Here is a 13,772-nt window from a genome sequence, read left to right on the forward strand (position 1 = left end):
ACTGATACATTATTATACAGTAACTGATCAGAATCAACTGACAGAAAACTGGCGGACTGATTGGTGTGCCTCTAATTATGCAGAATCACTATAACAATAAGACACAGGGAAGAAAAAAAGTTCTCTTTCCACTCTCTCTTCCTCCTTCACATCACAACACTCATCTGCTTCAGCAGGGAAACTGATGCTATTTTGGACTATTTGTTTGAGTGATACAATGTCATTACTGATATTTTGACAAAAATAAACTTATAGCATATTGTCTGACTCTTATAATGCGTTATGAAATGATGTAAAGAGAGCAATTACATAAAAAATATGGATTTTACAGCTAACAAAATAATACAATCACACATTGAGGTCTCCAGTTTTCTAGATGAGAAAAGATTTACTACATTCACTGAAGCCAAGATTCAGTTTTAAGACCTTATGCTTTAGGCAAACTGAACATTTAACAGGTGAATGCTTTTGCATTGAGGGAAAAAAAATGATATTAATGGAATGTGGTGCTCTCTAATCCCTTGAGATGGAGGAATTTGCGACGGAGGGAATTCCTGTCATTCAGGGGGAAAACTATGAAAACCTTGCACACACACAAGGGCTGCGGTACAGGCAGTACACACAGACTGCAAAAACAGCGCTGCCCACTGCAACTACATATCTCTTCTTACAGAGTCACAGATGTTCTGCCGTCAGTATTTCTGACAAACACTTTACAGAAGAGAGGAGAAATTCTGAAAAACTAAATGAAGAAACAGTGGGAAAGTTGTGTAGTACCTGGTAGGCAGGAGGCAAGGAGTCCTGTCTGAGCTTTATCCTCACGTTCTTCACCAGACCTTCCTTTCCTCGTGGAGGAGTTTGTCTCCCGGTGCTGGGATTTTGAGTTTCAAGTGTAGAAGAAGGAGGAGGAGGGTGGGGGGGGACCACACAGCTCCTGGAAGACAACCTCTCTCCTCTAATCCTCGCTCCGATGTGATGACACTCTCTAACCTCGACCATCTGTTGAAACACGTCCCGGAGAAGTCAGCACCACGCTTGTGTCAAGAGCCCCACTCCCCCTGCCCAATCACAATCCGGCTGCTGGGTGGCTCCTCGCTGCCAGGAGGCAGGGACAAGGACACGGGACAGAGCAGAGAGGGAGAGACAGACGCGCACACACTCACACGCAGTACCACCCCCACCTTGTATGGACACTATGAACTGAGAGCAAGAAAACCCCCCAGTCATCGTAACCCGAGAGGCAGCGTAGACCAACAGGAAGAGCGAGAGGAGTGGAAACGGGAGCAATGGGAGGGGAGCAGGAGTTGGAGGAGAAAAAAAAAAAAAAAAAGAGGACACTTTCAAACAGTAGAGGCAGGAAAGGATAAACTATTTGTTTCATCTATGTCATCCTGATGAAAATATTAAGAGTGCGTCACACACACAAACTATTTCACCCCGAGTATATTGACCTTTCCACCTCCCACTCCTCTCTGAGCAGTCACAGGGTCTGTGGTCCTGAGAATAAAAGTTACAAATGCCATAAAAACCCCTATTGGCTTCATGGTGGGAATGCTGTTGGCACTAAACTGTTACATCTGCAGGCACAGGAGCGCTCGCACCTTAGTGTGATAAATTCTTGCAGTCCCCAGGCTGCATTCCTGCCCTTCACCACCTTTTGCCTTAAATTAGAAGGAAGGTTAGAAGGAGGAGACAATAAAATTTCTAAACTCAGCTAAAGTAAGAGTGGGACAGAGAGAGAAGTGATCAGAGATAGGCAATCACAGTTTGATTAGTTACTTCCAGCACCATTACTGCAGCATTGTGGAAAGACAAAGAAAAGCAGTAGGTGAGAAAGCTGTTGCCTTCATCGTTTAGTAGAACCACTGTGTCACTTACTGATCCATTAAAGAAGGATTACGAGACAATTTCCCCCTTGAAAAGGAAGATCAGTGAGTTAATCACAGGTGTTAAATACGAGGGGAAAAAAACAACTTTTTAAAGGGTTTGTTTCTATTCTATAAAAACAATACCTTGGTTTCAAGTTGGTTTTTCAGAAATACTGGAAAAGCAGCAATCAGAAATTTTATTAATTGAGTCTTTTATAAGTAAATGTTTTTATAATGTTTTATTTATTTATTTATTTATTTTTTACATTTTCTTTATTCCAGTGTATTCAACTCTGTCCTCAAATCCCAATACAACCACAAAATTTGGCATTACTGGCATCCCTTATACAACTGACTGTAATCAATGGTAGTGATCTCAAGGCTTGTAGTTCAAAAGACGTTCAGAGGCAGTTTCTTATCCCTTCCAAATGTTCAAAAAAGTATCACAACAATACAAGAACAGAGTTATATTACATAGGACAGCTTTGTTTTACTCATGCTGTCCTCAAATTGCACACACCTCTTTTGTGGCTTTGGGAATAAACACCTCAACTGTTGCTGCTTCACACGGTCGGTGCAGAAGAAGCAGGAAAACAACTCAGAAGAAAGAGTTGACTGGATTGGGTATTCTCCAACTGTCCTTATCAAAACCTGATTTAAGCTTCTGTTTTTTCCAAGAAAAAAAAAGTATCAATATCTCCATCACATTTTCAGCAGTGGTTCGTTTTCATTTTCACTGACACCATGATTTTGCTTCCTCTTGTTTCCAGCTCAACCAACTGTTCCCGAGGCAATCAACGTCCATTTAGAGCAGCTCTGTTTTATACCCGACTTTTTCTGGTACAAACAACAAAAATAGCAAAAGTACAAAATGGCTTAAGACTGAATAGACAAGCACTGGCACAAGTTCAGCTCTCCGTTTTAGCAGCCTGAATGAACAAATAAAATACTTCATTTCGGTTTGCCTAAATAACTCCTTTATAACAAAGAAAATAAGTATCTTTTGAGTCTACATCCAAAGTAAATAAAATAAAATACAATAAAATAAAATTAAATTCTGCACTGAACAGAAATATTCTGGCCAAGCTGAATAATCAACCGATTCCAGTCACTACCGAATCTCTCCGTTTGTCTCTAATAAACACCAGTATATTCAGATTACTTTACAGTCATTAGTAAATACTTTCAATATTTTTGTTCCATTTTCCTAGTTATACATACACGTAAAACCCTTTAAACCTTTTCTTTAGTCACAAAAAAAAGTCCTAAGTCATGCAGGGATATCCCCAAGATCCATGTGGATCAGTGTTATAGCTTCATTTAAAAATAAGACCTTAAAAAAAAAAAAAAAAGCGCAAAGATAGAGTCCTTCTTTAAAGTCGATGCTCAAAGTTATGTTCCCCTTAGGCGTACATTAAACTAAATAAGACCACATGAAACTTTCACCAGCTTGTACTGATGTTGGAAACAGAGACAGCAGTGAGAATGAGTCAGGCCCTTGGGGAGAAAAAAAAAAAAAGTGCTCAAATTAGATTAGCTAAATTCACAAAGACCGTCCCCTCGGCCCCTCCTGCATGGCTACACACAGCCTAACCCACTCCTCCAACCCCGAACCCCCATTCTCACGGCCGAGAGGTTTCCAAAAGGGCCTGCAGGACGGCCAGCAGGACGGCCAGAGGCGACCAAGATCTCTGTTCTCTTTACAGGATTAAAGATGGCTGGCACACTGGGGGAGAGGAGCACATCTGTAAACGTCTTACATCCACACAAACTAAGAAGAAACGAGGCTCTGTTTCAACAGAGAAAACATCCAAGTAAGTCCTTCATGCCTTTTTTTTTTTTTTTAAGATTTTACTGCTTGCTTGCAATTTGATTTATTCAAACGCATATCATCCTTTTTCTGATTTAATCTCCGTTTTCTATTTTCATAACCACCGACGGGCACAAAGGCAAAAGCAGGAGGAGGCCGTTAAAAATTGGACCTTATAAATGACTGAATGACCTGCAGGGGTTCAGCAGTACCCCCATTCACTCTTCTCTCTGCAAGCTTACTTCAAAGAGTTTGCCAAAAGTCCACCACATGGTTATCTTAACATCTGACACAAAGTTGCCATTAAACTGAATGATTTCCCCTTATTTTATATTTCTCTGATTGGGTCTCTCATATAGTAGCTCATTTGTCTTGTGCTCCATTATTAAGGTGAACCCAGGCCCCCCTGCCCCTCCTCCAACCTCCAAACTGCCTCCCTCCAGCTCTCCAGTCATCGGTTGGGCTTGCAGGTGCAGGCAGAGGCCGATATTGGGGGGCTCCTCGGTTCACTGGCCCCATTCTCCATGGCTGAATGAGATACATCGGGGCTGTCATAGCTATGATTCAGCCTCTGTGCCAGCGTAGCCTGCCAAAGCGGAGGACTTCGGGATGCAGCCACAACATGAGTGAGTGACGGAGTCTAGCTCTGCGTAGCACGAGTACAGAGCTCTGACGCTACGGCTTGTGATAAGAAATGAATTGGTTAACTAGACAGAGTTAACAATGTTGCATAGATTGCTATTGTGATGATACATTTGCAATATTTTGTGCTCCCCAAGTTGCATCCTAAAAAGGTGAACTAAATCGCTACAAACTCCAAGCATCAGAAATGCTTGGAATCTCTCTGGCAGAAATGACAAATCTCCCCCATTGCACTGACCAACAGAAAAGACAAATCACCACTAAGACTCTCCTCCTGCCTCTGATTGGCTGTTTCGGATGGAGTCATGCATTTCTGCAATTAGCACTAGGAGACTAGAGGAGCTCAGTTTTTTTCACAGATTCCATCACATACTATAAAGTCATGATAGAGTGACAGTTTGGACATATATGTATAAAAAAAAAAAAAAAAAAAACATTTTTCATAAATGTCACATCTTCCTATTACTTATTATGTATTTTAATACATAAAAATACATAAGACCCTCAACTATTTCAGAGGGAGTCATACCAATGTTTCCAAAATATCAACGTACATCTTACTTCACTATAAAAGAAAACCCTCAGTGAACATTTTTAAATATTTTAAACTAGATATGTTTCTGCTTTTTTTTTTCTTTAAATGCTAGATTGTCATTACTAAAACTTTATCTCATTCAGTCACATTCATCCTTTGCCCAGGTTCCAACAAAAAGGATAAATAATGATGCTTCTGCAGCTTTTCATGGCTGATTATTATAGGACATGATACCATCTGGATCTGTACCCTGTAGCTACAGAGCAAGGATTGATTTTGACCCCCCAGAATATCTTTCCCATTTGAAAAAAAAGTACAGCAGTGATGAAACAAAACAAAAAAAAGAGAAAAAAAAGAAAAAAAATCCAACAGTAGCTACAAATCAACAGTATCCCCTATACTAAATGCATTCAACAATACAATCAATTTCTCTGAGCGGTTGCTACAAAGTTCCCAAGCAGTCTCTGGAAAAATTTTAAAAAGTTACACTTAAAAAAAAGAAATAGGCTCAAAAGGTATTTGTTTACACCAATACTCTTTATGAAACACAAGTCAACACTTTGTTGACCACTAAAAAGTTTGAACCCTGGTAGACATGAGGAGGAAAAAAAAAACAAAAAAAAGCAGTAATAATTGTTGCAGCAAAGTCAGAGTCCTGCTCCTTCCTGAGAGGCTTGTGGAAGTCTCATCCTGAACGGGGTTTTGCCCCGCTTCCGGAAGCCTAACTTTCTAATCCTCTCAGGCGAGAAGGTGAAAGGCAGGAACAAGGAGAAAAAGAAGGGGGGGAAGGGGGGCATTCAATGGGACGGAAGGGGCCATGTATACTACTACATCCAAAATGCCTGGTTGAAAATAATCCTATAAAGCATGCCGCCGGTAGCCTGTGGAGAGTGAATATGAGGATTTGCGTTGAGCAGATTGGCTGTTCAGTTGTCTCCTTAGGGGCACGATGAAGGCAGACCTTCAGCTGTCAGTAGCCGATCGAGAGAGCCTTACAAAAATCCTCAGTTTCAATAAATAAATACATAACAGCTGTTACACAAACTTAGCAGCAGCAGCAGCACCGATGTCCACATGGCAAACTTGGCACACAGGCCACCTTCATTAGAATACAAATGTTTCCATGGCTAGAAAGATGAAACACAGGGATGTGACTGTGGCTTTTAAAAGGGTGTTGTTGGGTTACTGGACATGTGGGGGGGCGGGGAGGGGGGGGAGCAGCGAGCCTGCATGTTATTTGCGATTCGCACGCGGGTGGGAAGAGAAGCCTTTCAATCTGTGCCTGGACCCTGTTTCTTCTTACTTGGAGAAAAATCAGAAATACGAATGGTTTCAACCGCATGACCCAAATTAAGGGCCACACAGCGCCACTGATCATTTGTATAGGAATAAACTCAAGAGCACAGTAATCCCCTGAACCGAGTTTATTTTAAGCTTTATTTAAGCTTATTTTACTTCTCTGGGTCTTTCCCTCATAAACCAACCTCTTTACCATCATTTTTGTTTTTGGTTGTTGCTTTATGTCAACATTCATTTATCCGCACTCTGAGGACAGTTCTTATTTTTATTTTTTTTTCCCCGAACTGTAAGGCTCAAGAAGGACAGCTTGCAAGAGGAAAGACCAAAGGAGTCAGGTCTCAAACAGGTGCAAATTCCAGCAATGCCTCCGCACACTTGGACGCTATTGTGTCTATAAAACTCGGCCAAGCAGTGTATTGAAGGTTATACCAAGCAGAGAGGTCTGACAGGTACACCTGCTTTCATTCACCAGGAGAAATTGTTTTTCACATTACTTAATTTGTGTGTGGGAATGTCTCAATGCAAGTCTGGGGGACTTTTAAAAAAATAAAATAAAATTACCGTCAGTATAGTCATGATTTAAAGTCGTAGGCCTCCATAAGATTTTATTTGACAAAATGTTCTGCTTCGCATACTTTAAGTTTGTGGTTTTTGTTGCACTGGAGCTCAACAATAAACATCATCTTTTCAAAACTTCTGCAATTTGCTGTAATATATTGGACATCAGCTTCTAGGCCTCCTCCTAAAGATGGTGACACATTCTTGCTTTTCTGTAAATTGTAAAATCACTTTGCAGTTTCACTCTTATCAAGACACTATTTTAAGCAAGATTGTGATGGAGTCTTCTCTCACTGATGAGAGGCAACCAACAGGACTCGGGACCATTCGTTGTCCGGATGATGCAGAACTCACATTAGTGTTTGAAGTTTCTTCTCCTAGCAGTCCCGTCTGAAAACGTACAAAATAGAAACACAAACATCTACCTGCCCTTTTTTGAGCAACCTCTGCACAAGTGGCAAAATCATGTTTTACTTTAATCATCTTAGAAGATCAACCCACTTATTGTGCTTCCATTGCTGCCTGCTCTACTTAAACTTCTTGGAGATTCTACAAACAATTTCTTTAATCAGCATCCCTACCTGGAGCGCCTCTGATGCAGAGAAGAAACAAGTTGCAACGTATTTTTGTGAAGGTAAACATAGTTAATAAATTATTATTTTCAAGCACCACTTGCCTCTAAATAAACTGTTCTTTTCGTCCACGGGTCATCATCAAAATGATCTAGCAAGCTAATTTGTGTTAGGGCTAAGACGAGCTTAAAACACGCCGTGAATAAATTGCTTGATTTAATGTGAGTACTTGGTGTTGCAATCGATGCAAACAGCCACGATAAAGACCAAACAAACATTTGTGATCTTCTGGTTTCCAGGTTCAAAGCTTTTGGCCAAAAAAAACAACCTGAGCCAATTCCAAAAATAACTTTATAGTCAGAAGTTGTGTGGGTGGGTGGTCATTCATTTAAAGAAAACTCTTGATAATCCATTTAAGGAGCATAACTTCCTTTAGTACTTGGTAACTGTCAGAAAGTATGTCAGAAAAACTGAAAAGACAGTGAACAGAAGCAGGTTAAAGTAGTGTTTTTTTTTCCTGTGTGGTGCTCAGTGGCTGCAGAGAGCAAAATACAGACAAAGGTTTTTTTTTTAAGAAAAAAAAAACAAAAAACTTAGATCTCTGCAAACATGTCTGGGGTCCTTTGCTTCACTTTGTGACTGTACTGTTTGGAAGATAATTACCTCTTTGTTGAGGGTTTTAGAAAGTCTCCCCTGACCAGGAGCCAAAATGCCTTTCATAGGGTGTGAGTGAGAGTACACATGCTTGAATATGCATGAGAGGAGTGATGGGCCTTCTGATCTATTCAATGCTCCTTAGCTGGCCTTGTCCTCTTTTGACAAGAAGGTGGCATACGGTGCTGTTCTCCCGTGGTAAAGCTGTGGATAAAAAGTCTGAAAATAAATTAATCGTTTTTAGCAGCAGCATGTACTCTCACTGGGAAAAATGTAAAATAAGTTCATACAAATTAGATATACTGCTAAGAAAATTAACAAAATCACCAACTATCTTAAAAATTGCTAGCCATAAGTGTGTTAGAGGATACATTAATTAAATTGGTCTTTCTTTTCCAAACTTCCTTAGAAGCTTGGACTGAATGATGTTATGAATTTTTTTTTTTTTAAATAAAAAGGACATTTTTTAAATCAAAATCCAGTCCTCTTTTAGAAAACATAATGTATATTGTCAGAGTCACTCAGATGAATAATGACTCAAAACATTTCACCCAATGAAGACAGAAATCTCCCAATAGAAACAATATCCTATGACCCCCAAAGTCACGATGCCAAACACTATAGAAAACTGAGAAAGAAACAAAAAAAAAGAAAAGAGAGCATGAACAGGTAACCATGTCAAGGACCTCTCTGTCTGCAAGCACAGACTTCATTAAACACTGTATAACACCAAGCTGTGTTCTATGAGGAAACAGGGTTGTTCAACCTGTTAATGGCAGAGGTGATAAAATTGTTAATATGCACCGACATAAAATGACCGAATCGCAGAAAGAAAGTTATTCTTCACGAGCTCCGTGACAAGTTTGAACATAAGTAAAAAAAACTGGCGGGTACAATCTAAAAGCCTCTACATAGTCTGGCAAATTCAATGCAGATTCAGTTTTTAAAACAACTACAACCTTCAATGTACTTTAATTGGAATTTGGTTGTACGAAGCAATGACTATGGCACAACGGCAAGCCAGCGACGTCTTAACGTCTTATGCGTCATTCCACAACTCTGGAATAACGTAGTAAAGCAGAGATGCCACCACCTATATTCAACAACCTTTAAGACCTTCAGCGAGCCTCTACTAGTTTAGCACTTGCCATCTGCTTTGCATTCTGTGCAATGAAAAAGTTAATAGATTATGGGTAATAAACCGTACTTATGAAGCCCAGGTTTGAATAGTCAAGTGAGTCAAAAAGTCTCAGAAATCACCCATAAATTATGCTCCATGCCCTTCAACATCATATCAGGCTTGAACCCCATGTTTCTGGCATCTTCATCATGATATTAAACAATAGTGTTCCATGTCAAACATTAAGCTGCTCTTCTTGCATCAGCAGCCAAATACAAATCACAATCTGAAGGTTTTATAACCAAGAAGTCAAAGGAAAACTTTGCAGCTGGCACTGTAAGTGGAGAAATCTAGATCAATACAAAGTCAAAGGGCTTTCACTTCTGTGTTTTTGCAACCTCAGTTCAGGCATCATAAATTCATCCCAGATCATAAAACACCTAAAAGTGAGCCCTTTTGCACTGCACTTGACTGACAAGGCCGCTGTGTTTCAAATTACTAGCAGGCACGCAGCAGGCAAATGGAGCACTTGGCTTAGATGTGTTCGCATGGCGAGCGGGTTTCACGAGAGCCAAACTTTTGGAGTCAATTGTACAGGATATGCAAGTCCTAGTCATGAACGCCATCTGGAAAGGAGCAGAAACGCCACCATTTACAGCTATAAATAGAACAAATAAGACTCACAATCAGAGTGATAATCCCTCAACAATGTAGTGGCTTTGTAGCATTACAAGCTGTTCCACATTGAGATCGAGAAAAACATCCTGTTCCATCTAACAAAAAAAAAAAAAAAAAAAAACACTCCCAAACACCCAAGTACCCTCACTGTATATAGAGTGTTCTGGTTGGCAGACATGACCTTTGACCTATACGTGAGGAGTGAGAGGTCAAGGATTTAAAGGAAAACGACATCTAAAATGCCGAGTCTCACTAAATCTCTCTGCAAGAGTTCTTTTTAGTATGAAGAACAGGAGGCGGGAATCTGCTCTAACAGAGAAAATTAATGGTGGTGTAGTTGATCCTGTCATTTTTATAAATCACCCTTATCCACGAAGAGCACTTAAGCAAAAACATCAGCTTGAATTTATTTGAGTTGCTTTAATATCTTGTTTTGGTAACCGGTTAGCAGTTTGTTTATTAAATGTGAGTCTTTATCTCTCCAGATGTTCTTTTGTTGGAGGGAAATAAAAAGGAGCTAGTATAATTGCTAACCTGGCATCGGTTATCTCCAGCTCTGTTTGCACAAATACATGGCAAAAACTTGTTTTAAGAAGTGCTATTAAAGCCAGGTCTTTTTTTTCCCCCCCAAAAGTTTTTTCTCTGTGGCATTGTGTTTGTTCCTTCTTGCTTGACATGCGGCAAAATGCATGAGCCTTTATTACTTCCTGTTTAAACAAAGTCGAGTCAGGTTCGCCCACACTTAAACACAAAAAGAAGAATAGTGTAAGCGCAGGGGAGCAAAAAAGGTACCAAGTCTCTAATAAACAGACAATTGTGAGAAAATGAGAGAGCAGCTATTTAAGATAGCAGCCAATTTAGTGTAAAAATCCTCTCAAGTTGACAAAAACATTCATTACCTTCATGATAGTTTTTGCATCGCAATGCAGCTGGAAACTATCTTTAAGACTTTCAGGATAAGGCATCTTACTCTTGACCGATTTGTCATCTGTCTTCCAACACAGCATGAATAAACGGAACACCGTTTCATCTTCAAAGCATTATTCTTGCAGGGCGAAAACCATGACCAGGTTTAATTAAAACAAATAATAAAAAATAAAAAAACTAATGCTAAAGAATACATACATTGAGTAAGAAAGATTAGATTTTGAATATTTAATCTATCCAGTGTTCCAACATGCATGTAGGCAATTTTCCTTTTGAAATTTGAAAGCCAGCTGCATAGACATGGAACAGTTTAATTATACAAAAAAATAAATAAACTCTGTTCATTTTTGACACAAACCACATCGGTAAAAATACATTTAAAAATTACATTTTGTCATTTTCAAATAGAAAGAATGCAGACTTGGCATTACTCGGTAAAAATGCTGTAGGAACTATATAGTTGGATGGATCGGTTAGAGCAACTGGTCAGGATCCAAATGAGAGTGAAGGTAAAGTTTTTTGTTGTTTTTTAAGTTGCTAAAAACTGCATTAAACGTCTAAAGTTTACAGACTATACGGTACCATCTACATGTCTATCGTACCCTAAATAAAAACTAATATATAGTCTGAAGATAAATCATCTTTTTATTGCAATGTCAATCTTATTTGAGTAAAAATAAAGCATGAAGAAATTGTTCAGAAATTGAAATAGGAAAGACAATAAAACATGTCAGTCAGGTGAGGATACAAGAAAAAAGCTGCTCACCTAAACAACTTGTGTGTTCAATCTCTGGTTCCAAACAATTAGAATTTTGATTTTGGACAATAATGGGATCATTAAATACTAGTTTTTAATTCAAATTGTTTTACACAACTATGGACATTTGAATACTTCCCTTGAACTGCTCCAAAAGTAGTTTTGTCCATAGATTACACAAATCACTTTCTCACTTGTGTTTGATTAGGGGTCATTCGATTTCATCATCTGCAAATACACTATAAAATTAAGTTTGCAGCAACTGTATGCAACTGTATACACTATGTTTTTACAGGTTCTTTCAATAATCTTTAACAGGATGGAGTGAGGGTAAATAATTGGGGAGGGTGTTGTAACTTCAGAAAGTTATTTCCTCACATTACTCCTCATGACGAGCCAGTGTGTTCTGGGCCATCACCTTAGGAGATGAGAAGTCTGGTGGTAAAAGAAAACTCAAGGTAGGCTAAGATGATGAATTGTGTGAAGGCTGATTTATCTGTGGCCTAAGTTCTTTTCATTCCTCTATACCTCCCCGTTTCTTTGAATCCAGCTGAGCTGAAAGCTGTTGTGTTGAAATAGCACTAAATCATGTCCACTGCTGGTGCGGAAAAACAATCTGGCAAAAGATAAACACGACAAAATGATAAATTATACAAGTAAACCGTAAAGAAGCTTTGTGACCGACTGATTTGTTTAATAATTAATCCAATTCACATTTAATTTTCTCATTTTTAAATGGGTAAATCCTTTCTTCGAATGTTCAGTTATTTGGTGCGTTTTGCTCCAAATTCCTTCATTCTTGCATAAAATTAAGTTCTTTTAAAGGAGTGGGTGTATTATGTATTTTCAGGGCACATAGTTGCAATTTATAGCACAATCAAGTAATTATGTTGTCTGATGCATGTATCAAAAATAAAATAAATTTGACTTTACAGTTTGATGCCTTGAAATTAGCCTCCGTCTCTTTAAGAACCTCTTATTCTTTCCAACACAACCATTCTTAGCTGTATGATTAGCTTAGCAGACTAGCCTTTTCACTAGAATATGTTTGAGTTTTGTCCAATTAATAAACTAAATAGTAACAGTCTTGACAGTTACTGATTTTGAACAGTTACTGTCAATGTTCAACGGTGTTCTCTTGCGTTTTCCATCTGTATATGTGCAGAAAGACCAAGTACATTTCTGACACTAACATATCTGTTAAGATTATAATTTTAACAACAAAAATTGAATAGCGTCTCTTTTTTTCTCCTTGACTGGACGCTCAAAATCTTTGTTGGTTATGCAAGGCATTTCTTCTTGCCCTGTTACCATTGCAAAGATGGTAAATATAATTTATAAAGGGTCAAAGCTGATCCCAATAACAGTCTCCTGAAAACCAAGCCACATGCTGATCAAACATTAATGTCAACTACAAAAAAACAGAAAACACTTAATTTCCCTTTGTAGATGCGGAACAGACTTTTTTTTTTTATCTCGTTTTACTTGCAACTTGTTTTCGCTTCAGGCATCTGTCTGGGAGCATTTATAATATTAGTGGGACCTAATCGTTTGCAGTCTTCCTGGTAACCCATCACTCTCTCTCACACACCTAAAACATCTCCCAATAAGAAGCAGATTTCACCGAGCACCAGTTGTGGTCTAACAGCTCTCAGTGATTTTGTTTTAACCCCAGTGCTTGTTTTGAAACCTCCAGGGGGACATTGAGAAATGAAATGCAAGTGCTGTCAAATGCCCCCTCGGACCCCACCCCCCACCTTCCCGCCGCACCTTCTGCACATTGCCCTTCTTAAGAGAGCCCGCGCAGCCCATGGTGGGGAAGTGAATCTCACTTAGTTAAATTGACCGTGTCTCATCCCTCAATACCTACTGTTCCCATGGGGAAGATGAACTCCACCAGGTGCCGTTTGGGGTTTTACAGAGTCCAAAGACTTCTCTTAACGTCTTCCACACTCGCATTCCTCCTGCAGAGGTGAAGACTGTGTAGCTTCAGTCAACACCTTACCAGCACCAAACCGTGACACATTCTCTGAAGTGCAGCAGAATTATTTGATGACTGATACTAAACTACTGGCACAAATCTTCCTGCAAGTGCACCCTTTCCTCTCTCTATTAAACATTACAAATTGAAGGGTTTGGAAGGAGGGCAAAACGTCCAGATGGCTCCAACTCAGCAGTAGCCATTTTCCAAATGTCACAGTTCTGTCCTCAGTTACCATTTACCTGGGACGGCGGGGTACTTCCCTTTAGATTCCAGGACATTTGCTCTGATCTGTCAAGCAGAAAAATAACCAGAGGCTACTTCAAAGGGCAGGTCTCGTCCCGGCGGCTACGTCCTAAATGCTCCTACCT

General features: G+C 39.4%; 1 protein-coding gene across 2 annotated transcripts in view; it reads right to left on the bottom strand.

Moving 5' to 3' along the window:
- The window catches only part of sulf1 (sulfatase 1), an 82,136-nt gene that overhangs the window by 43,099 nt on the left and 25,265 nt on the right, over positions 1–13,772 (bottom strand). Inside the window, exon 2 of one of the 2 annotated variants that reach the window (XM_014992712.2) lies at positions 778–999. The gene's annotated coding sequence lies outside the window, so the exon portion shown is untranslated. Of the gene's footprint in view, positions 1–777; positions 1,523–13,772 lie in introns of those variants that run through there. The other variant, XM_088001477.1, reaches the window with a different exon arrangement.

The sequence above is a fragment of the Poecilia mexicana genome, unplaced genomic scaffold (assembly GCF_051168715.1).
Source record: "Poecilia mexicana isolate PSO_F unplaced genomic scaffold, ASM5116871v1 scaffold_20, whole genome shotgun sequence".
Lineage (NCBI taxonomy): Eukaryota > Metazoa > Chordata > Actinopteri > Cyprinodontiformes > Poeciliidae > Poecilia > Poecilia mexicana.